Here is a 26,688-nt window from a genome sequence, read left to right on the forward strand (position 1 = left end):
GGGAAACAATTTCTTTTATACTGTTTGGAAACCAGTACTTCTAAAGGTATTTGATTATCAACAGTGTTATTAGGATAACTAAAAAAAGTGGGATACACTTTTAATTCATTCATTGTCAGCAAGATGAATATAATGGGTTGTGAAAATAGACAACAGATTCATAATACATTTGGAAAAAATAGCACTTTTCCCACTTGTTTGTCGTCTTTGTAACCCAAGAAGCTCTTGACAGGGAGGAAGAAGTATTCGTGCTAAATTCCTTCTTAGCCTGTTAAATGTAAGGTAATTAATATAACTTTGCTAGAAATAATTTTATACTCCTATAGCAAATTCATTTTAAAAACTAAAATGATATACAATCAGTTAACTTGAAAATTAAAATGAATGTGACTTGTCACATTGCTTTTGAATTACAGAACAGTTGCTAAATATTTCAGTTGGGACTATTTTTCAGGGAAAAATCAGAAAAAAATATAATTTGTTATTGCAACAGTAACAGATAGACTTGAAAATGAGCTTTCATAAGTTCAATTTAGAAGTAAACTTTAAAAGAATGATGTAGATGATCATCATTATGGAGGTATATAGAAAGCTGAAACCAAGTGAGGTGGGAGAAGGCAGGTTTTTCTTAAGATATGTATACCGATGTAAAGGAATAAAAACTCTTCTATTGTGTTTTTTTTGGGGAAAAATGTTTTACTTGAATAGAGTAGTGCATTTACAATTAATTTCCTGGGCACCAGCTTGCTCCAGACAGCAGTGTACTTGGCAGATTCTTCTCCTACATGGTTGCTGAAGCCAGGAATTGAAGCGTAAACCCCATGACATGCTACACTGGAGGAACGCTAGTGGGACTGGATGTATTTACCTCCTCCTGGTATCACTTGTCACACTGCCTTAACTCTTTGGCTCAATGGGCAATAAAACTGAAAAAGTTGCAAATAATTCCTGTCTTTGTTAAATGCTAAAACACTTCTGATATTTCAGATCTTCACAAACCTTGGTCTTTACGAAGAATGTGTTGGCATTACAAAAATTGTTTATATGAGCAAAATAGATCCTATCTATCGTGGGAAAGATTTTAGCAAGTACAAAATAAAACTTTAAATATTTACTTTTATTTCTGTGTGTGACACTTGTACAACTTTTTTTTTTATTTTGCATCATTTGAATGTTTTTTCAATATATGTCAACCCTATAGCATTCCATTTCTTTTGTTTAAAATGATGATCGATTGAAGCTTTGATTTGTGTTTTTGATAAAATAACCCATTATCTAATATGTTTGATAAAAAGGAGAAAAGGTCTGCTTGTCTCCTTTGTGTCATGTTTCTGTCAACCAGCAGTGACAATTGCTGACTGGGATCAGAACGTATCCAATATTTTATGGCCTAGATAACTTTATAGCTCTTCTTCTGAAAGGAAACATAGAAATTAGAGATAATACAATGCAAATATCAAAAGCTGTCGATCAATTCGTGTCTTGCCTCCTTTGTTTTGAAGATCTCTTTTCCATTATGCTTGCCGTGTTGCCTCTTCCACAGTTCTCTGTATGATCTTTGAAATATGGAGTCTGTCTGTGTTTCTTCCTTCCATGGAAGAAACTAAAGAAGTCTCTTATTTCTGCTGAACTTAACTGAGCAAGCTCCACAGGCTTCCTTTGGATAGCCTTGTTCTCAATGTTGGACTAACAGCCCAACAGCAGAAAGGCTTTGTATTTGGGTTATTCATTAACATGCTGCCCTGTTAATGATGCCACATGCAGCTCTGAACTTTATTCTTATTCTCTTAGATCATTCTTTAAAAAACATTAATACCTCCCACAAGACCATTGGATTGTGCCTACATTGGGCTTAAAGTGATGTGGGCACACAATATGCTTAAAAACACCCTTTAAAAAAACAGTAATCAAACTGCAGTTCATATCAGTTGTTCCTATGCTTGGAATGTCAGAAAATACCAACCGAAGCATGAGATAATTTCTTTAGTTGCTCTCTTCTTTAATAATACAACTTTTGAAAGTTGTGAATAAGAAGCTAGCAGATCCAAATTTATTATGCCATTCTGAACTATTAAACCATATTTCTAAATAGCCTATTTACCATTCAACATAAGGCTGGTTTTTATCATTGCACTGATGGTACTTTCTTCCTTACCTTCAGTTGTTTAATACTAGGGAGTTTATTTTTCTCTTACAGTTCTAAATTCACTACATTTCTTTTTTATCCACAGCTTTTATCTCAATCTACTTGGCTTCATATTCTTTCAAGCTCTTCCCTTCCAACACTTGTACACTGCTCAGTTTCTCTTTTGCAGTCTTGCATAGTCTTACAATTGTATGACAGACCTTCCTCCTATTTTGTTTTTTCCATTCCTTTTGCTATCTGGTTTTTAATTAAGCATTCTACAGACCTCTATTGCATACTTAATGAAAATGTCTCCAGTCTTTAGGAATTCTATGAGTGTTCTTCCTCTCGTTGACTTGCCATTTGTCAAACATATAGCTATTACATTTTCACCCTCCCTCTGCTTTATTATTATTATTAAATGTAGTATTTTTCACATTTCTTTAGCTTAGTTAGATAATTTCCTTTCCTTATTTTGCCTGCAAGCTGCCAACAATGCAGAAATTCTGACTCAAAGAAAATTTAGGGTTGTTGGTTCTGCAGTATTTTAGAAACTTACCTTTTTGCTCCTTTCAGGTTTTTTTTTTTTTTTTTTGTATTACTGCTTGCTTTTGTGAAGAAGCAAAAATTCCTGCCTGAGCAGCCACTAGTTCTTTGATGCATTCCTAGAGAGCTATCTTAAGAGTCTTTAGATACTCCTTCATATTCACTACTCTTTTATTTTGACAGAAATACACTACCAGAGACAGAAGAACTCTGTCCACCTATCATCTCTTCTAGCAGTTTTTTGTTTCTTCCCAGTTTCTATACTATTGTATCCATCTTGAAGTTCTTATTTGCAATAAATATCATGAGATGCTCTTGTTGCAAGTTTCTAGATAAACAGAGGAGCAAAAAGCATGACTGGGAAGAAGTCTGCTGTTACTCTGTTTAGAAGCATCTGGCTGTCACATACAAGTGCTACATCCAGTACATTTTTTTTGTACTTTATTTTGGAGTTGAACATACCCAGCCTGTTTTACCTAGCTGACTCACCAAAAACGTTATCTGGGACACGTGGAGAGGAACCACAAATAGTGCAGGAAATGCAGGGGAATTATATTGGTCAGTGGACAGCAAGTGAGATGCTTGAATAACAGAACTGAGAGGATCAAATTAGATGTGTGGCTGGGAGCTCACACACTGACAATGCTCCTCTCCTCCCTCCCTCCTCAACTCCCTCCCCCAACACACACTTTGTTTTTTTTTTAATTAAATGTTAAAGGCAATTGACTAAAAAGGCTCTTGGGTTGAGGGAGAGGGGGGCCACATGACAAGCAGCAACTGATTTGAATCGGAGTGACTTGGGTCTGGTCCCTGGTAGGGTCACTTACCCTTCTAGGTAGGATAACACTGCTCAACTTTGCACAACTAAAATGTTGAAAATAGAAAAGATCTAACAGTGACAAAGATATGTTAGTCTTTGCCAACAATTCAATTCCATAATCTTTCCATTTTGCTTAATAATGTTCTTCTGTTGTTATTTTTTTCCCTCAGAGTTGTAAGTGCCTAATCAGTAACCCTTTGGAATATCCTTGCTGCACCTGAATAAGAAATGACCATGATGTGATAAAAAGTCTGTTTCAGATAGAGGAGTAAATTAATAGGATGAAGGTCACCCACTGTGACAGATGGCACTTGTGCTTGTTTCTTTACAAACCCACTTGTACCATTTGAAACTGACTCCAGTTTGTTATGTCTTGACTACACAACAATCTGAGTTTCTCTGAGTTTCCAGGTGGTTTGCTATTCCTTAGCTGAGACTATTATACATTTTGCAAAAGATTTTTTCCTGTCTTCAAGTAGCTGTTATGTTGCCATTTATTTGCGAAGTGAGATCTTTTGACAGGGTGCTTTTTGCAAACTTTAAATTCCATGTCCATCTTCACCAAGAGCTGTCAGCTTATGTCCTTCATGGTAAATGACCAATATGCACTACTGCGTATCTGTGCGTAGTGAAAAAGGCTGTGAGAAATTACGAGCGTGTGTTATGGTATAATTAATTCTTCTGTTGTCCTTATGTGAAATGTTTAACATATACTTCAAAGAATTAATATTAAATGAAGTGCTGGAAGGAATGGGCAGCCTCTGAGAGGGGAGGTCCTTTCCTCCTTTCCATGCTGCTCTAAACTTCCCAAACTACTCCTTGTGACTTCTGCACTTCATTCTACTGTTAGTTAAAAATAGAATAACTTGACACTGTTTTTTCTTAATTACCCACCATGCTGTTGTGGGCTGCAGTGATGGTGGCTAAAAGCCCACCTGCAATCTGCTACATCTAACTGATCACCTGTATCTCCTGCCAGTATCTCCTTAATTTTATTTTCTATAACAGACAAAATTTTAAAGCTTTGGATTTTTTGCCTTTAAAAACAGCACTTAGACTCTTTAAACAAAACTTGATGTTCATTATTCATTGATTTCTAACCTCACATATTTTTCTTCATACCAGAAAAAGCTTTATGTATACTAATTTAAATGAAGTATCACTGCGTGCTTGAAATGTTTGCTAAGGTTGATTCTGTGTGATTTGAGCCACTGACTCTCAGGTGGAAAAGAAACAGAAAAAATTCATTAAGTTTAAAATTGTTCACCTAAACACTTCATAAAATACATATGAATAATGAATACGTTTACAGAAGTCAGAAATGAGTCGGAAACCATTTAGAAATAGAAGAAGGTTTAAACTGGCCACCTAATGAAATCCTAATGACTAAGTCAATCAGCCCTAAATAGGAAGGGAAATGCATTATCTTATGTTTTGAGTTTTATCTCTGTCATTACCCTCAATGCCTATTGAAAATCTCTGCAAGATTAGGCATTAGTATGTGTTTGCATCTGTGTGGGAGAATTGGTGATACTCTGTTCTTTTCCTTCCTTCCACCAAAATGAACTTTGTACATTGTCTGCAGTCTTGATCAGGGGCAGAGAATACTCATGGAGTATTGCAACGATTTCAAATTCAGGGCAGTATTAATCAGAACTGAAAACTACTTAGTATGATCTTATTAACGCATGGGGTAATTCTGGCAGTCAATAAATACAAATGGAGTGTGGCCCTCCATGTAAGTTGCACAAAATGGGAGAATTTAGACAGAGTAACGTTAGAAAGACAGAATACCAAATTCAATTCCTAAATGAGGAAAGTATGTCTGAACTCATCTTGCTGGAGCACAGCTTTTTCTCCCTTGTGGGCATTGCAAAACCTGTCTGCTTTTAAATTTTAATTAAAACTTAGATTAGTTATGATCATCTAATCTTTCCTTTGCACTGCAGTGTCTGATCACTCTGTATAAGTATCCAAAGTTTAATCTACTTCTGGTCCTCGTAGATTTGACAGTCTAATTAAGTGCTCAACTTTAGCACTTGGTATATAAGAAATCCCACTTCATGTTTTAGTAAGTTTTTAGATAAAATTGGTCGCTTACCTATTCTGCTGAAATCTTTCAGAATAATTGGATTGTTTTATCTTCACTACTGCATTTGTATGTTTTAGAAACCAGCAGATTTCCTTCCTGTATTATGCCACAAAACTTAAAGGCTTAGCCAAATATTGATAGTAAAACATTGCATGGTACTGAGTAGGTTTAAATACGTGCCTTCAGCATACGACTTAACATGTAAAACATAGATACAAACATGGGTTCTAAAACTAGTTTGTTCATAAAATCAATTCTTGTTCTCTCTTGGCAGTGGTGACCTAGCAACGTGTGAAGTCTTTGTCCATTATTTCTTGCACAAGACCTTGCACTTCAGCTTTCTTCTGTTTGCCCTTTGCAACGTTGCATGTTCTTGTGACTGAGTTTTCTCCTTTGAACTTGGGGGAGAAATGGCATCTGTCTCTTTTTGCTGGGCTAGCATCTTATCACTGCAGAAAGACATAGCACAAGTCTTCTGTCTTCTTTTACACAAGTAGATCTTCCTTATGCCCGTTGGCTCAGTGTATACGCAGGCAGGTGATCCAAGTTATGGTAATGCCAGCATATGCTGTATGCATGGATGGAGATGTTCAGTCACTATGGAGGGGTCCTTCCTGGCACTAAAATTTTATAAAATTTGCATAGCCATTCATCCTTCCCTCCCTTTCTCTGCTCCTTGCCTCATCCCTTCCAAGGACAGCCAGTCCCCAGCCACTTTGGGATCTTTACCCCCCTGGGATGATTCTGCTGTCGATGCACTGAAGGTGGTTTACAGGGACAGTGCTCATCACACACAGCCATCATCTGCGATCTGTGTCTGCTGGGGCTCTCTATAAACAGCAGAAAAGCAGGCACTTTCAGGGTGTGATTCATCTGTGTAATTTTAGACGACTGTAGGATGAAGTGAATCATATCCTGGATTTCACTGACCATATTGTTTAGCTCTCCATTCGCTAGGGAGTCCTCGGCTGATTACCTCTGCTGTTTCATTTAGTCACATGAATTTTGTTTTTTGTGCCTCGCTGAATGTGATGAAGTTTAGCCATGTTTTGGGCCCTGCGGAGAAGTGTTTAGAGGAATTAAGTTGTACTTTAAGGATAAGGAGCTTCTGGTACAGCTTTAATAGTCTTACACAGACCGAAGAGAATGTGAGAAACAATTTAAAATTCCCAGTGCTGGGGTCAGTGAAAAAAAATCAGCTTTGCTGCAGTTTGCCCTGGCCCATGCTCTCGCAGTATTTTAATTACCTTACCGAAATCCTCCGGGTGCTCATCAGTTATCCGTGTAGCAGCATAAACTAATCAGTGCTCGAATTCTGACCTTTGTTGAATAGCAGGTGTGCAGGCAGTTTCTAATCCTGCTGTGTTATTTTGGCATCAACTTTTTTTGTGCAACTCATGCTAGAGTAGATCCTGGATTTATCTTGAACTTTAGTTTGACAGGTTGTGCTGCAGGTCCGTTCCTGACAACTATTGGTATGAACTTTTCTTCACTGGAAGTAAGTTCACTTCTTATCTTTGAGAATATTTCCTTTATACTTCACCAACTTTCTTTAAATTAAATGCAGGATAAGCCTGCTTATGTGTCCTTTATTTTCCAGTAACTCCCTGTCGCACAGTATTATTTTCCTTCATTTTCTTTAAAACAACATTATAAATGATACAGTAGATTGAGCAGATGGGTGGATTGACTTGGATCTTTCAGAACATTCAATGTTTCTCTTGATAAATAATTAAAAAAAAAAAAGCTAGAATAACTTTATAATTTTCTAAAACGCTGCAGTAGCAGATTTGTTGGAAAAATCAAACTGCAATATGCAGGTTTTCCCTCTAACAAATAAAGTAGGTCTAAAACTTCCTTCTTTTATGCTATTTCATTAATTTCAAAAAACAGCACTGGTCTGTTTTTATGTTAGTCACTCTCACTGAGGGCTATGGAAAGCATCAATTCTTATAATGAAACCTTCCATTTTGGAAGCTTTCAGTTCCCTGCTGTTTGTCTGAGCAAGTTGCCGCTGAGGGTGGGTGATGCTGAGAAGGAAATGGCATTGATTTTAAACATTCTGCTATACAGGAATATTTCAGGATGTTTCCCTTTATTTTTGTTTTTCTCTTTTTTCCAGAAAATGATTACAAAAATGCTCAGAAGTACAAGTTGAGGACTGGGAGATCAAAACATGCCTAAAAAATCCCAAATATACTTACTTTGTGGAGGATTTATGCTGACACCTTAGAAGGCTTTTGTGGTCTCCTAATTGAAGTAGCTTCTCTGGGCTGGGTTTTTTAAAGCTCTGACCATCTAGGATTTGAGAGATCAAAGGGCAAGAATTAAGACTTTTGGTTTCTAATGCTGCTGACTGATGAATAGGCCAACAAGCTTTTCCCTTGAAGTGAAACTTCTTGCAGAAATACAACGTTCTGGGAAGCAGGGCATTATTAGATCAACAATTAGATCTTACTGTAACCAATGACTTAGGCAGTACCTTTTCATGATTTGTTTGCACTGACATTTATCTATTTCTCCTAATCAAATAGCTCTTTTAAGTTTTCCACAAATACTTTTATAAATATGGCTATATAAATGTTTGATTATTTGACTGTATGCCATCTGTTAACGCATTCAGGTGAGTTAGTGAGTTACTCTTGCATGTAACTCAAGGTATGATGTCAGAAACCAGCTGAGACTTTGTCTGACAGACAGTGCATTTATAACCTTCCATAAGAATTTACAAAACACCCAACCTGACCCTGTGTAGATGTAACTTCAGGATAAAACTGTAATAAAGAGCAAGCAGCAGGGGGAGGATGCATATTGGTTTAAAAGTTTGTTTCACTGTAGGGCACTGAATTTCAGAAAGCTGGATTTAGACAGAATACCAGAACCCTGAAAGTGGTGTAACTGGTCCTGAGATAGAAGAAAGTATCCTGAAGAATTCATACGTCTTATAAATGGTAGTGCAGACTTAGAATTTTGTTTGTAATGATGCTTGCTGTATTGCTCAGTACTCTGTGCTGTGAATTTTAAATACTCCATGTGCTCTCTACAATTTTGGAGGTTCATCAGGTGTCTCTGTATGCTTGCAAAAGAAAAATGTTCAATCTGCTGTTTGAATCATGGAAAATAATCAATGACAAGTCTCCTTATCTGCTTTGCTTCGGTGCTAATAAATGGACTTAAGTTATGGGCTTAACTCTCATAATTAAGTGCTGTCTGTTGTTGCACAAGTGATGTTTACTTTCCTTAACATTTTTTAAATGCTTACTACAATTCCTATCAGTAAGAGATTTAAGGAATTTCAGATGAAATTAAAGTTGATCATTTATCTCCAGCCTGGAGAATTGGTCAACTTTCTCTCCCTGAATTGGTTAGCAATAAAACATGTCAGTTATTGCAGTATGTATGTCTGTTTATAGGATGTAGCATTAGAAGGAAGCACTTTTATCAATATACTTGTTGTATTATGACCAAGTGAAGTGAGAGTGAGTTTTACATATTCATTTCATCTGAACTGATGCTATTCAATACTGGGTAAGGTTACAAGGCTTTCTGTGCAAGTAATTATTTTATAACTCATAGTTTTCAAATTGTGAAAATGACATTATCAACCCCAGTAATCATTTTCATTAACCTCTGTATCTATTTGCTTTGTTTACAAGTTGAAGATTAAGGGCCATTGAGACTCGGGCTATTTGCTTCAATTGTCCATCATTGCATCCCGTGTTGCTAATGCTGAGCACTGTGAACTTGACCCGCAAAGGGAGTACTCAAAGAAAGTCTATGAGCTGTACAAATGACTAATCTCTGTTTTGCTTCCTTATTTAACACAGTAGGGCACAGAATAGAATCCAGCACATTTATGCATTTTGGTAAAACAGAGTGAAAACTGTGTCATAAGATACCTGGACGAGAAAAAAGAGTATTTAACTGCTGGAAAATACAGTCTGATTAAATAGCTGGCTTTTTTGGTTATAGCCAAGCTTTGTCCAAGGTAAACTTTATTGTGGCAAAAAAATACTGTTTTTATTTTATTTTATTTTATTTTATTTTCTCTCTATCTTTTAAGTTGTTATGTCTACTGACATATTTCTGCAGACTGAAGGAAAAAAAAAATCCACAAGTGATCATTTGTTTTAACCCCCTAGCAAGTCTGGATAGGCATAAAAACCAATTGCTCTGGGCTGGAAAATGATAAAGAAGTGCAGTATTAGTTCACTCCAATGATTCATCCAGCTGAACATCCTTCTCTGTTAGTGATCAGTGGCAGATATTTAGGGAAGGGAAGGAAGAAACTATGGAATAAGCTTTTCTCTTATATGACTGTTGATATGTAGTGGTTTAGAGACTTGAAAATTCTTGCATATTACTAAGGAAAAACTATTTATAATATATAGAGATAGCTACTATTGCTAAAGGAAAGAAGTCATGATCTATGATGAACTAGGGGGAAAAGTAAGGAATAATTGCAGTTAAGAAGCACACAGTGCTTGTCTGTAGATCTGTGAGATTCCGTCTCTCTCAAATTCAGTCTGAAACAATTAGGAACGTTTTTTTTTTTTTTTGAAATATTGTGTTTTCCCATATTTTGAGTTCTCTCAGGAAAAACACAGAGCACATCCTGGGATAGCTGCCTTGTTCTTTGTGAAAATAACTCTTCCAGTAGTTAATAGTTTCCTCTTTCCATGACTTCCAAAGCTTTTTGTGATCAACCCTTGGTCAATCTGACGTACTCTAAAGTAGAGCCACAGTCAGAAAACATTCTGCATTTCCAGGGGCACTTGTGCTGGAGCCCAGGGAGAGCATGCTGCTCCCCTGCCTGCTCCACCAGAGACACTTTCTCTTTGCTTCTAATTACTGCATTATGGTATAAATGAAGTCTGGATGTGGTATTTTTATCCCAATGCTGCTTAGCCTACTGTCAGAAAAGGCTGAATTTCTTTCTAAAGGAAACTAACTTGTTTCTTTAAGCCTTATTTGTAAGTGAATTTCTATACTAGTGATGCATTTCACTGGAGGTTTGCTTTTGGTTTTTACCATAACAGCCCCCCTGTCACTTCCTCACTTTACAGTATATAACGAGACTTCCATGGTATCTTCTGTTTTTTTACTTTGGCTGCCTCACCACTGATTCTCATTATGAATTTTTCATACATCATATGTTTGTGCTTTTAATGAAAAGGGAAAATATCAGCACCTTCTGGTCTGGGTTGTGAAACAGATGGACAGATTTTGCTGAAAGTGATGATGTTGCTGAAAAGTACACCAAAGTTTAAATGCAACAAAGAATCTTCCATGAATCTTTTTCAAAACATATTTTGGCTTAACTGTGATCCAGCTGTGAGAAGGAACCAGTTATTTGCCCCGTAGTATTCTGGAAACTGAATTTCTGGAAGCTGAATTCCATCTGCCTAAAAATCTGTGTGTTGGCTGGTTTTTTACAAAGAAATGTTACAGCCTCTAAAGATGGACAGCTTTGGGATTCAGAGTGACTGTGCCGTATGATACATCATTTGACTGTCGGACATACTGTTTCTTTATGGGCCATATACTTAATAGATAATCTAATAGGCTCATTTTACTCTATAATTTCTTAATTGCTGCTAATTAGTATGAAATTCTGGCCCCTTTGAAACAAACTTTTTTTTTTTTTTTTTTTTTTTTGGCCACATCTCCCCTTGCTGACTTTGGGATCAAGATTCATTTTTGAAGTTCTGTAATGAATTTTTGTTACTTAAAAATAAATAAATATTTTTTCTCTACCATTTTTTTTCTTTCTTTCTTTATGGAATCAATGTCAAGCATGATACTTAGGGAGAAATTTGTTGGAACTTTGATATTAGCAGAAAGGCAATTAGGATCCTGCCAGAAAACATGCACTAGTGCAATTTAGAAGCTGGATCCAGGCTTGCTGCATCTTTCTTATATCCTGTTGCAATCGCTGCTATGGTTTGGTATTTGGGTCAAGATACTACTGTCGGGTTAGCCACTAACTCTGTAAAAAGCTGGTTATCTATAGATACCTATAGATAAATTTTGACAGGTGCTCTTTGAGAAGTAGAGTTTTGCCCTATGAGTTTTTGAGGATATTGAGCTCACTGAAGAACAGGACTCACTGGTGACAAAAGCTGCCTCAGCAATGCTAGGAGAAAGGTTAAAGGAAGCGACCTTAATTCACTTTGTGCAGAGTATACGAATCTTGATGGAAGATGCCTGGGTATCACTTTGGGCTCAGAAGGAGCATTGAGACCGTTCCCTTGTTGTGGTGGACCTCAGAAAATGTTCCAAGACCTTTAAAAACATGATGCCAGCATGCTGGACAAAGAATGGGAAACTAGTTGGATTATTTTGTTTCTGTCCTCTTACTGAAGAAGCATGTTGATCTAAATGAGGCAGCATAAACATGAAACAGTGTAGTTGGCCTTATGTTAAAATTTATGTAAAAATCCTAACTGTCAAAGACTTAAAATGTTCAGCATCTGCTGTATCATATATTGCCTGTCTCTGTGGCAGCATATTCCAGAAAATCCACCAATAAAATAAAGGCAGTATTGAAATTAGAATCTTTCTTGTCTCAGAAGGTTTACACTTCACCCTGGTTTAACATTGAGTCCATCAATGATTCCCCGAAGTTTTAAGGCTTTCTTCCATTGAACATAATTTCCCTGCTTGCTGGTTTGTTTTCTATGACAGTGAAATCTGAACACCTTTCAATTTTCAGTATTTTTGATAACACTCTTTCTCTGGCTGATTAAGTATGAATGTTATCCTCGTTTTACAGGTGGGACATGAGAGCACTGAGGAATCAGGTTCATGATGATATGTAAATGTTTATATTTCCATTGATTTCAGTGGCAAGTCTCATACCTATATAAGCTCCTTAAAATGGTTTTGGACATAGACTGTAATGATTATCTGAGATTTTACAGGAAATCAGTAGTGGCACGGGGCTCTGAATGCTTTAGTGTTCTCTGAGTTCACCTTTTTGTTTTATACTTGCTGAGATTATGTGAACTCTGTGCCTTCCATTCGCACCAAGCTCGTTTTAGCATACTGGGACAGAGCTGAGGAAAGCTGCTTTCATAGCTATTGGCCTTGAGCATTGTAAAGCAGAAATGATTTTAAAAAAGCATTTAGAAAAGACCTGGTACTTGCTGAGAGATGGCCAGTGGTTGGATCAGAAGCTAGAGGAGAGGCAGAAGTAAAATCTCTTTGTATTGTATTGTTCAAAGAGTCAATTTCAAAAGGAAGAGGGAGGTGGGGGGAAGGAGGGGAGGAAGTGTGTTGGAATGGAGGCACCAAGTAGGTAAATGTAATAGCTTCTGAATATTTATAAAACCTCTTTTGTAATATGACACATTTGAAAACAGAGAAGGTGGATTCTGTGTTCAAAACTAAACTCCAATTTTCCATGTCAGAGAGTGAAGACCTGTTTGCACTGTATGCTTTTCAGGACAATATGTGTGCTTGATACCTGCTCTAAAGAGTGGTGCTCATGCAGCAGTACTGATGAGTATGTGAATATTATATCAGTTCTCTAGGGAAAGCTATACATTCCACGCTGAGGGATAAAATGAATGCAGTATCAATAAAAAGATATTGCTGTTATTTTTGCTGACACTCATAGTATTGGCAATAACACACAGGTGAAAATATCTTCCAAAATGTGATGAAGAACAGTTACTCTGTTCTTCAGTTTCACCAGCAGGAAACAAAGGTCTGATTTTAAAATGAATAAATAAGGTCTCTTGCTCTGACTTTGATGTAAGATCTGTTGATACAGTAGCAAAGGTTACTGGAATTAATTCTGGAGAGGAATGTAAATATCAAAATGTAGGATAACAGGGTAATTATGTTGATTGTTATAGTAAGGGTATTTTCTTCCTCTGCCTGAAACAAAGCAGTGTTTTTCAGTGTTATACATAAAAAGAAAGACTGTTTAAAAAAACAGCGTAGAAAAAATACAGTGGAAAAAATGCATAAAAAGATGCCTTCCATCAAATATATGGTCTCTGAGTTCAAGAAGGTAATACACAATGCAGTCTTAGTGAATTAAACTGAGGTTGGGTTGCTCCTAAGAAGAGCAATTTTAGTCCTTTCTGGAAGGATAAAACTAAGGATAATTACTTACTCAGTATCTGTATTTTTACAGTAATTCCCTTTCTGTGGTAGATGCAGTTGTGAAAAGTGAAGCACCTTTCCTTATTTATGTCCAAATTAAGATGATTCTTAGAATCAAACAAACCCAAAACTTATGAGCTCAAAATTAAATAAATTTTGATACATAGAATTTTGATTATTAATTTGTTCACATGCTACAAGATTATCATAGTGTTTAGAATCTCTGCTTATGTACTTTATGTTTGATAACACAGTACGGAATCAGTACAGAGAGCTTATTGAGAACCTACAAGATACAGCATGTGCACCCGTGAAGATGACCAGCACAGAATAAAGAAGCTCAGAAATAATATTGGTCCGTACATAGGCAGTAATTGTGCTCCAGCACGAGTCCTGTGTAGTTAAGGAAAGGGTGATATGTCTTTGCACAAACAGTTCACTCTATCAAGACAGGTATGTACAACTTCAGGAATATTAGATATCTCGTGATAGATATAAAGGCATTTTTTTTCTTTCAGTTCAGTTTTTTTCCATACCTTCAAAATAATGTGTGAAAGGAAATTGGAGGTGATTCCTGCATTTTATGACTGATTTTGTCCTTCCATTCACAGTTCAGAAGAAAACTGAAAACTTCTGTGGGTATTTTAATAGTGAAAATCTGACTGCAGCCCCATTCCCATTCCGTTAACAGATTCTGTTCATCCAGTATCTTGGTATTAGCACTTACAGCACTAAAATTGTTTCATTTTATTAAAGTGTGTGTTTAATAATGTTTAGTTGAAGAAAATCAAAAGCACATGCTAATGTCACTGTATTGACAACCCTTCATCCGTGCAGCTGAACTGCCTGTATTTATGTTAGCGTTCAGTGGAAGGTTTTCTAAATGTTTGAGGCTGAAGCAGCAGTGAAGACATTTCTGTCAGGTCACTGCTGCTTAATTAGATGGTGTTGCTTTCAATAATTCTACCCAATATTGAGTTTTTAAAATAACAGGCTTTACCAGTGCTTTGTATATGTGCATATATGACTTAAAGAACATGGTCTCCAGTCTGAGTATTTCTGAAAGTACATTATGTAGATGCTCCAAACAATCTTGAAAGCACTATAAAGAACAGCTTTAGTTTTCCAAATTTTGTAATGTGCTTGTACATATTTTCTGAAAATGAAACTTACATGTTGCTAATTGGCTGAGTTTTGACTGACACACCAAAATATTTTAACTACAAATCCTGGATCTAATCTAAATCAAATTTCATCTAAAGAAGCTTGTCTGATTAAAGACTTTTCATTTAATTGCTGTGCAGTAGATGTGATCCTTACGCTGCCTTTTTTTATAGCTGGCTTTTCAAGGCCAGAAGTAGAAGCCTGTAGTCAAGAAGGGAGACGTCATCTTCTGAGGAAAAACCTTCAGTGTCTAACTCACAAATTACAATGACAAAATATGAAGAATAAGACAGCTTAGTGCCTGGTCTCCTTTAAAATATACTTTTAAGCTAACTAAATAAAAGTCATCATCATAAGAGCGTGTGTCAAGATAACATCTGTCAAAAGAACAAATGTTTGAGAGTGATAAAGATAATAATGCAAGTCTTTCTTCTCTCAACTAACCAGCTGAGCTTTACTGCACTTATTGTCATATGATTTGGGCAAAGTGAAAGAAGTTAAAGTTAAGTTAATATCAGTTTGAGTGATGTATGCTTTGGTGGAAGAGGTAATATGATTTCTGTAATAGCAGATATACTTGGAAAAAAAATGTACAAGTTTCTGACATGTCAGCCTTTTTCTAAAGTATAAAGGGCAGGCGCTGAGCAGCTGAACTGATGAGCTCCTGGTTAGAGGCATGTTGTCAAGGCATTTAAGGAATTATGCTTTGCCATTTCCTATGCACTACTTGTTCTGTAGGTGAGAGAATTTAGCCTCTAATATTGACAGTCTTCTAGAAGTCATTTGAGTCTTTCTGAAGGAGAAAGGAAAACAAAAGCATACATGGAATAATAATGAAAATTGGAACTGGATCAGAGAAATGTATCGATCCACTTCAATCTGTGTACGTTGGTTGTCTGGGAAGGGGGGAAAGTTCCTATTCATTTAAGTTAGCATCATATCATTTGGCCAAGATGATATCCAGAAGTCCCTTCCAACCCCTACAATTCTGATTCTGTGATACTGCTGGTACTGCCAGAAGATAAGTTCTGTAGTTCTATAATTTGGACATGTTTACCTCTGCTGTTAACTGTCAGTGGATCTGCACTGCAGGGTAGCTCCCTTCTAAATTACAAAGGAAATCTGTTTCTCCTGTCTTACAGAACTTCAGCTATCTTTACTTTTACTTATACAGATATCTAACATTTGCAATCCTAGCGGGTTATCCGTGACCTCACATATAAGGGAGTCTTGATGTCCTTTTGCTTTTTTAACAACTTCTAAGTCACTGCCTCCCTATTGTCTGAGTTCTGCAGTTCTGAACGTAGCCCATTTGTAAGAGGGGCAGAGTCTCAAATATGTTCAGTGTATATGAGCTTGATGGATACTGGTGGCTGGATCAAGGAGAAATTCCTAAGTGAATACTGCTTATAAGGGAGAGAATACGGGAACAGACCATGCTTTGGGTGGTGTGTATGGCCAGCTGATACACAGATGTTTTGAAATCAGCCACAAGAACCAGAATCCCTGGAAGAGAATAAATGTTTTAAAGCAGTAAGAGAATTAGATAAAGGTGAAAAAGTGAGATGCTGGGGTGGGAGCTCTGGTGATGTAAGGTTGGATGGGGCCCTGGGCAGCCTGGTCTACTGTTAAATGTGGAGGTTGGTGGCACTGCAAGCAGCAGGGGGGTTGGAGCTTCATGATCCTTGAGGTCCCTTCCAACCCAAGCCATTCTCAGATTCTCAGAATTGTAAGAAGGCAGCAAAAATACTGTGGAGGTTGAGATGTGTATCTGAAGGAATCAAGACCTCATTAGCCTTTATTCTTACTTGAATAATACTTTACTAAATATGGTGTCAAATGTATGATCATTTTCTTATATTCTGAGACAGTTTGTTTTTCCTTTGTAATTGGTACCCTTTTATATCATTCCCTCTTCCTTCCACCAAACTAAAAGCCATTCCAATCTTTTTCAATAAACATGGTTTCTGTTTTTTAAAATTATTCTCACTGTCAAATTTAAACCTCTTCTTCTTTTGTTTTAAGATAAGCAGTGCAAAATTGTTCAGAGTATTTTGGTGAGGACTTGCAGCTGTTTTAATGTCTTAGTAATAGTAGTACCCTTCCTGTGCTTCTCAGCATTTTTCACTGTCCACAGTTACACATGGAGAAGCTTTCCATTTATCTTTCTGCCCTAAAAAAAAAAAAAAAAAAGAAAGAATTAAGTTGCTTCCCAGCAGCATATAAACATAGATTATTCTGTCCAAAATACCAAATTTGCATTTTTCTGCAGTTAACTTTGTTTTCTCACATTCCCACACATTGTCAGGAACTTAATTCTTCACAATATTGTCTGATTTTACTTAATCTGAGGGTATTTATTAGACTGTGAATATGTTGGTACCACCTGTCACACCTTCTTAATACACTGCTATTAAATAATCCGAATATCCCAAGGGACCATATATGTAAACAAGAGCACTGAAACACAGTTGTCATTTATATCATTATAATTGCAGAGGGAAAAGAGATTTCTCCTTACTACTATTTTTAAGATAAGTCTCAAGGTTTTGTATAACACAGGCGGTTATTGGTAGCAAGTGTAAAATGTATTGATGGAAATGTTTAAGATAAACAGGAGGGAGGAAACACGTGACTGAATGTAATTAGATTAGGTTTTGGTTGATTCTCTTCCTAATTTATTCCTGAAAATCAAAATCATGACTACATGCAAGGAAATGGCTATGTAGCTGGCATGTGGCAGTTGTCAAGTGGTGGAGGAGTGTATCCCTCTCCCCAAGCTGCCCAGTCAGCCTTGTAGTGCTTCTGCTGTGATTGTATAACTACCTGTGTATACTGAACCCTGCTGGAAATGGATATTGGTAGGAGTTTCCCAACCAGAAGAGATCCAGTGTGCCAGCAGGAAAGGAGAATTTAACCCCTCTTAACGTAGCTCCTTTCTTACTAAATGAAGATGTGCTTTGGGAAACAGAATACATTTGACACTGTATTTACCTTTCATGTCTACTATGAATGGAATTATTTTATAGACAGACACATTGTTCTCTCCCGTATTAATTTTTTTAAATGCATTTCACTTCTGCTGACAAGTCATTAAAATTCAGCATTTAAATGTCACACTTTGGCATGTAATTTGCTGTCATGAAAACAACTATGGATTTATTTTCTGGTGAGATTCTCGTTAACTATTGAGCAATATGTCAAAACCAAAAAGTGTCATAATTTCTTAAAGAGGGGAAAAGGAGAAATCTCCAAATGGTGTGGAATATTAAAAATTACCTGCACTAATAAGAAGATATTCAACAGCATCGATTGCATTTTTCAGTATGGAAAAGACTATATAATTGTTCTGTTGGATTGGAGTTTTGATATAATTCTGATTAGGTCAGACCAGTAAAAATGTAAGACTTAATTAGTGAAGCTGATTTAAATCAGTTCTTGAATAGGAAACCATCAGTGCTCAACTGAAGGCGCTGTACAAAAAAAGTTATGTTGCTGTTCTTTTGAATCTTTTTTCTTCTTTTTGCATCTCTTTAAACATTAAGCCAATAATGCAGCATGGTTCTAAAGAGAAGTGTGCCGTTTCAGGCACAGATGCCGCGGTGGAGTATAATGCCTTGATCCTCTTTGGATTTTAAAGATGAGAGGCACTTTTTACAAGAAGAATATAACTTTCAGTGACTGACACAAACTTAATTTGGACAATTTTCTTTCCTAAATTCCTCCCACACCCATAAAAAATCCGTTATACATATTTAATCGTTGTCCTTATCAGCTGTTCAGTTCTGCTTTATGCTATCAGACAGGCATTGTATTCCAGCTCACATGGGGCAACATATTAATAGCAGTTGAAAAAAAAAAAAACTACTATAATTTTCCAGTGCTTTCATGCTAGAAGTTGTTGGTAAGAGTAATAAATATTTATTTATGTTTAATACTTTTTGATCTGGTCATATTTTGAAAGTTTTGCTTGCAGTTTTATTTTTATTTTATTCCTACATTATCACGTAAAACTTGCTTTTTCCCTTTCATTTCCTTAACACTAAAATATATATGAAATGAAACCAAATAGTAGATTTTTTTTTTTTTATTTCAAAGTATTTTCACTGCAAACTATTTTCCACAGTGTGCAATAACACATTTAATAACAGAGAATGTGATTAGTTTCTTAGATAAATGTTACATTATCTTCTGGGCTTCTGTATACTTTCCTCCCTAAACTACTTCTCATTTTTTCTCTTTCTCTGCCTTTTGTTTTTACTGTAGCTATAACAGTACATATAGGTTTGGTGTGGCTGCACAACAGATTCTCGCAGGGAAAGTACTCTGTAAGATTTTTAGTACCATTTTCTTCCTGTCAGGTTACCCTTTCCTTCAAAGAGCCCTTTTAGAAATTCTTTTAAAATGTGTTTCTCGTGTCAAGAGCATCAGATTCAGGCAGGGATGGGCAAGCATTCAAAATGACCTGTCATTGTGAGAGCAGAATGGCAGAGAACATTATGCTGCTTTGGGAAAAAAAAAAAAACAACCTATTTTTGCTAAGGACTGTAACAGCTCCTGAAGTGCCTGGATAATATTTGTACTTCCATAAAATTTTTAAGTATGTTAATGAACTTTGGTTTTGATACAGAATTACAACAATGAACTTTATTTTTGATATGGAATTATTCTTTAGGATTAAAATCCGTACTGTGACAGTGGTTGATAGGGAAAACTCCCAACATGGATTTTGCTTTTGAAAGTTCTTCCGCACTCTGTTACAGAAATCAAATATTAAACAGAGAACAAAAACCTTCTTGTGTAAGGAAAGATGCCTGCATTATCCAGGCACGTCAGCTGTCGGTTGAGATGGGGCCCAGGGATTCAGCACCAAGGGCACTAACCTCGTTACTGCAGGCAAAGAGGTAATCACGTCTCTGTACAAAGTAGTTGTAATTGCTATAGCAGTTAATGAACAAAGCCTCTTCCCAGGGCCTCGTTGGCATCCTGGTTGCTTTTACAACAAAACTGAGTTGCAACTTGAGCAAAGCGTATTTCTTCCATAGCCAAGACCTAGCGCTGGCTTCGTGGACCCAGAGATGAGCAAAGAGGAGAAAGTGTCATGCTGTGTTTCTAACTAAAGAAGGGAAAGGTGATAAACTGACACGGAGAGACGGGAGGCTCTTGGCCCCTTCTATTAAAGCTCAGTTTGAGGCAGGCTCAGCTGGAGCAGTGACTGGGAAGGGCCTGGAGAGAAGTAGACTCTCACCATGACAGCAAGGAGCAATTGGGCTGTGAGGTTTAGGGGATCAGTTCTGCTGTTACACTTACTCCTGGTTGTCCTGCTCAGAGTAGCTTGGGTGCTGGTTTATACTCAGGGGTCTTGATGGAAAACTGCCCTGAAAGATGGTCTCCATTAGAGCTGATCGGAGATCAAACTGCTATGGCAAGTAGAAACAGAAAAGAAAGACTGTAATACAATACACAGGAAATAAAGCAGCACAATAAGGCAAATAGCTGTCATTAAGAGTATTCTGATTATTATCTTTACTGCTACTGAAAAAAGACCCAATTCAGATTTTTGCTTGGTTTTGTTCCCTTCTGCTGGTTATCCTGGTTTGGGGAGGATGTGAGCTTAATGCAGGAAGGAGAAAATCCAGTGCCCTCTGATGATACTTCTTGTGACCTGCAAGTATTGTGTAAGCATAAACAGTGCTCAGAGCACTCTGTCTGAATCAAATCTCTTTTCTCCTCCTTCATCTGGTTCTTACTTTTCCTTTTCCATACTGCCAAAGAGATGAATGCACAAATATTTTTATTAATAGGTCCACAGGTTCATCTATTAGGATGCTCAGACACTTTCAGTGAGAAAATCCATGCAGAAAATGTAATGTTGAAATAATTATTTCAAATTTCAAGATGTTTTTGTCTTTGTTACAGATATAGATGATGCTTTTATGTCTTTGCAACCTGGTCAGCACTGAATAAAATTAAATAAGATTCAATTTAATATTGTCAGCATAGTGGTATTCCTGGATAATTAGCCCCACTAAGCTTTACAGTACTTTGTTTTGTACACATAGCTTTGTCAGTGCCATTTATTATCTCTTCATGTTCGTTCATTTACTGTGTAGATTTACTCTTTATGTCAGTTTTAGAATCTTACTCTTTTGGCATTAAAAATACCTGACCTTTATACTAAGGTAGCATTTAAGATTTTTTCAGATGTTAGCTTTGTGCTTATCCTTTTTATTATACTGAAGTATGTTTTTATTGATTTCATCATTGTCATTATGAGTGGGTTGTGCATGATTGCTTTTGTAGATTTTTAGACAAGTCTTATTTGGATCAAATTCCTGCATTAAACTAGCATACGAAGTGAAAGACGAAGTTTACCATTTTTCTTCCATTTTCACAGAGGAAAGATTTTGAATGTATAGATAACATGGGAATCTTACCACTAATGGTAAAATTTAGCCTGTATGCATGGAATCCTTACAAGGACAGCATTGTCATGTATTCACTAAAGCATCAGTTGTCTGGTCCTTTGCCCTGGGGGGCTTGTTCTTTTTGATCTGATAGTGAGCTTACATGTAAGAGCTTTCCCTGTCTTTTATTTGCTACAAGTTTTGTAGGCTTTAAGATTTGTGATCTGATCCTATGTGGGCTATCCAATTTACAAAAAATATGCCTACCAAAACCTCTGCCTTTCAATTTGGTCTCAGTAGAAAAGCCAGTGCATGGAACAGGCTAAGAGATTAACAGTTGAACTGAATGCTCTACAGATTAATGAATTAGTTCTATTGTATCTTGATTGAAGTACATAATCCTCCTCTGACATCTCTGGTGAGTAGGTAATTCAGTGGTCCCCTATTTTTCCACCACATGTATAAATAAATATATTGGTGTACTGGCAGAGTGGGTACTTCCCCATGAATGCCTTTAAATGGGAATTGGGTGGTATTATCATAGAATCACTAGGGTTGGAAAAGACACCTAAGATCATCTAATCCAACTGTCAACCCATTGCCACTGTGCCCACAAAGCCACGACCCTCTGAACCACATCTTCCCTTTTTCTTGAACACCTTCAGGGTCAGCAACTCCCTCACTTCCCTGGACAGCCTCTTTCAATGCATTTCCATTCTTTATGAATTTTTGTCCTAATATTCCACCTGGTAAATTAGCCTTAAATTAACCTGTGCACAAAGAGGAATTTTGCCAAGTATATTTGGGAGGAATTAAGCTGGGAGAAAAAAGAAAGTTTTTCTTTTTTAAAAAGGAGTGATGAAAAAGAAGTTTTGCTACTGCTCTGTTATTCTGCCCAGACCTCCAAGGAGTATAATGTTATTATTAGATAATTGATCTAAGCCTTTGCGCTGCCCACAGTGGATCTGAAGTGCTCACCAGGGACAGGATGTGATTAAAGGCATAGCCCTTTTACTTTTCATAGAATATTCTGCATCCCAAAATGCAGCCTATTTCTTCCCATTTACATGGCATAGACTGATAGTTAGTGCTGTCTAAATGATGTAAATGAGCATCTTGCTACACTAACAGTTTCTAGGAGTCATAGATTATATTCCCAGGCCTAAAGCTGTTTACTACATCCATCATCAATACCATTAAATGGTAGTTCATCTCATCTGCCTTAAGGGACACAAGTGAATTTTGTCAAGGTACTCTCAGAAAAATTATTATACAATGTGCATTATTTCTCCACAGCTATTTATAAATACATAAAAAAAAAGAAAAGTACAGAGTAGAAACCAGTTTGCTTCACATGAAATAACAAATGCACATTGTGTTAGAGACAAAACATCGTGTTCATACAACACTATGCAAGTGATCAGGCAATGCCAACATTAATGTCAGTATCACATTTTACTTCTATATCCATGTGAAACTAAATGCATGCATCATAGCAGTTCTAACTTCATGAACATGTAGAAAATTTTACTATTTTACAGTCTTTATTTAAAAATAGACATGCATACTTGTTCTGTTTCCTCAGCTGAAGTTATGGCCAATTCAGATAACTGGGAATTGAGTAAGACCTTGGATAATTCCAGCCAGAACCAAAAGTGCCATTTTCCCTTCAGAAAGCAGCATTTGCAGGAGGGAGCCTCAGTGGCTTGAACTGAATGATAGAAATCTGTGTCAGGAAAAAAAGGCTTTCCCATGGGCATGGCAATAAATTAAATGTATCTAAACAAGTTGTTTGAAAGATTCTATAGACTTTTATGCAAGATCATACATTGTTAGATGAAAGAACTGCTCAATGCCAGTTTTTTCAAAGATTTGCTAGTAAGATCTAGATCCAAATCCGAATTGCTTTCAGTAGAAGATAATGTGATGGACTATTTTCTAGCTTACTTTCTATTTTCAGGCTTCATTTTTTCAGCGTTAGTACTGTTCTGTAGAATGAAGCATGCATATAAAAGAAAGGTGGAATTTTGACTTTCACTTGAAAAGCCAATTAGGGTGCTGAAATTCTTTCTACAAAAGAACAAGAAAACAATCTTAGAGCTCAAAACCGAGAAAATGTTATTCCAAAAGGAACTGAAATCCTGTGAAATGTGATAGGGGAAAGGCCCAGAATTGAAATTATTGTATAACAGAAATGAAAGTGTGTGTTTCTGTTTCCTGCTCATTTTTTTTTTAAAGGCAGACTTTTGAGGGTTAGTCTCATAGGAAAGAAGGGAAGAAAGCCAGAGAAGGGCTGTAAGAGTGATGCAAGCTTCACTTTGGTCTTTTTTTTTTTTTTTTTTTTTAATCTTGCGTACTCTGAAAGTATTTTCCTTGCAGTGGGTTGTGCCATTGTCACACTGGAGTACTGTCTGCATTTGCATTCACTGGAAAGGTGGTACAATTCCATTGGTATGTTTAGCTGCTTTCTTAAATTTTGAATAATGTGACAAGATGCACTAGTTCTTTATAATAACTCAGAATAATTAATACAGGATTGTTGTAATAGCATTACTGAGACTGAACAAATTGCAGGACAACAGGCATACAGAAGAAATGAAAAAAGGCACCAGAATTTCTCATCTGTAAGAAATTTTAACATTTGAGAGACATGTTGTCTGGGGGAAATGGATTGATGTATGGAGGTAATTTTAGATTATCTCTAAAGAAATTGTTTTACAATTCATTGTTTTAGAATGCCCAGAAACTTGAGAAGCACTATCCTCTCAGAATTTCAACTCCTGTGAATTGAAAATTTGCCTGGATTGCTTGGCTCTCTGCTGATAGGAAGGAGCTCCCAGGGCTCTGTGTACAGCTTTTCTTTATAGATTTCTGCAAAATGTTTTCCAGAATATATTCTAAGAAGGGGCAATTTTTTTTTTCCTGAAAATTTCCAAGATAAGATTCAAGTTTTGCCTCCTTTAGAGTAGTCACTTATGTCTGTTCAAAGCTAGCACTGTACCAAAAAAGCCATGGGCTTTGCTTTGGAAAAGATTTTTTTCTCAGTGTCTGGAATTGTCTCATTAGGCATCTACAAGCCTAATGCTGAAATATCCCCCAGTAGTGCTGAAGAGGTATAACCTCAGGTGTGTTATACCTCCTTGATAGACAATTACTGCTTCAAATGAGATGGAAAGAAGAGATTGTTGATTGTTGGAGTGGAAAGAGAAAGCATTTGTATGAGGGAGCATTGAACTCTAAATTGCATTAATATTGGTTAAACCATTTTGTCTGGAAATTGAGCAAAACAATAATGTCCTGTATGGCTTCGGGATGCTATTAGAAAGAATACCATACTCCAGTATGGCCAGTGATCACCTGGTGATTGTCCTTGCCATTTTCTGGTAGATTTGATGCAGTTCAATTAGATATCCAGTGACCTGAGTGTGGGTCATGTCTCCGCCATTATTTGCATAGTCAGTTACCCTTATGTGGTGGTTAAACTAGTGCTGTGAACCACTGTGATTGCTCTCTGCCTTTAATGAGCAGGAGGAAAGTCATCTTGTGGTAGTATTCAGTTATCTACTTGAAATTTAACACTTTATAGTAGTATTTTTCACTGGTAAAAAGATGCCGTAATCCCCACTGAAATAATACTAATTCCAAAGGCTTCCCCCCCCCCCACCTTTCCCCTACCCCCCAGAATTTATGACATTTAAAATGAGAAAATGAAAAATCAGCTATCATTTTTCAGTCTGTAAAGTTTTCCTCCCTGCAGCTACGTCAGTGAAAAATGATTGTGAATGATTTTTTTTTTTTTTAAAGTCAAGTGAACAAAAACAAGACTAAGTAAGATTAAAATCTTACATTAATTTAGAATCTTTCTCACCAGTCTTGTATTTTTCCTTTTTAACATGCCTAGGATAATGTTTATAACCTTAGAAAGACTAAGATAAAATAAGCCCACAGAGCTGAAAGAATTGGTAACTTCTGTCAGTGGTCAATCTTCTACTGTAAAGTGTGTTAATTTTTACATGAAGATAGCTCCTCTACCCCCTGTATTAAGCTTTGTGTGAGTACATCCTGAGAGACTGTTTCTCTATCATTGATGGAGCCTAAGAAAACAATATATCAAATAATTCCAGAAGCTGTAATGGTGATGTTCCCAAAGCCTCCACATACACAGTGGTGCTCTTAGACGCCCTGCCCAGGTCACTAATACCTGCTCAGTGCCCAGCAACATCCCTCCTGTTAGTACCTGTCAGAGACCTCAGTCAGCTATGCCAGAAAAAAAAAAAACCACAACACCTAATGACAATCCTGGTTTTATGCTTTCTGTGAGGAGATGTTACTAGCAAATAATAGGATGTTCTTTTGATTCCCCAAAGGATAATTGGCGTGGAGTTCAAGTTGTCAAAACGTATTATTAGGGTTGTTAGAGGAAGAATGTAAAGCTTTGAATAATCATTAGGTGAAGCTGGCAAAGATATATATGCTGCTTTTGAATTGTTCAGTGGAAGGAATTAGAATTAGGAAGGTCTGAATTTCTGTGAGTTTACCAGTTACGTGGCTAATGTGGATTGCTTTGTGCTGTCAGCATGGAGAGGATGCTGCTGAACCTGAGACTGGATAGGTAGTTTGCCTTTTTGCAATTAGTCTGAAATCAATGGCCTTCTGCAGGTAGCACTACACCTTTCACTCAAACGTCAGTAATTATTACAGCTCTTCTGATTATCAGTAGTTTTCTTTTGCTGTTTCCTTTTTGAATGAATTTCTTTGTTGCCATTGTACCAATCAATACTGCAGAGGCTTAAAAAAAAAAAAAAGGGAAGAGGAACTGAACATAATGTGAGTAATCAGAAGGGTTGTATACAAAGGGGATGAAAAATAGATCTTCCTCTGTGATCCGTATGATAGAATCCTCCTCTTGTTTTGATCTTAGTTTAAACTGAAGAGCTGGAGGTGAGAAGTTGGTGACAATCATGCTGAGCTACCACACACTGTCCATTACCTTGGTGAAGGAAAACAAAGCCAAAAAGGCTTTGACCTCAGACTGTAAGATACATTTTCAGACCCACTAAGCTTCTCTGTTATGTATTGTTGGGATCATTTCCTACTGAGGCTGATATAGCTGGAGAAAAGAGGTAGTGTTTTCAAATATGTTACATGGCCTTTATTACTACTTCTGTGCTTTGAGGTGACTGCTTGGAGGAAATAGTTGGTAAGCTGAGAAACTTTACACATCTCTTGCTGGCATATGTTAAGTTTAGTTCCCCTGATCTCACTGGTTCAAGGCAGTCCAGGAAATAATGCAAAAAATATAGGATTATTCAAAGACACAGAGGGTGACAATTTCAGAAGAGCAATTGAAGTGAACAAGACTACAGTCAGAATTTCAGTGATACGTGCCTCTAGTACATAGACTTTAGTGTGTGACATT

At 36.7% G+C, this 26,688-nt stretch overlaps 1 protein-coding gene across 3 annotated transcripts in view; it reads left to right on the plus strand.

Annotated features, from left to right (window-relative positions):
- Positions 1–26,688, plus strand: part of PTPRN2 (protein tyrosine phosphatase receptor type N2) — a 621,494-nt gene that overhangs the window by 152,836 nt on the left and 441,970 nt on the right. The gene's annotated exons all lie outside the window — the stretch shown is intronic.

This window comes from Phasianus colchicus, chromosome 6 (genome assembly GCF_987193195.1).
Source record: "Phasianus colchicus chromosome 6, bPhaCol1.hap1.1, whole genome shotgun sequence".
In the NCBI taxonomy this organism is placed as follows: Eukaryota; Metazoa; Chordata; class Aves; order Galliformes; family Phasianidae; genus Phasianus; species Phasianus colchicus.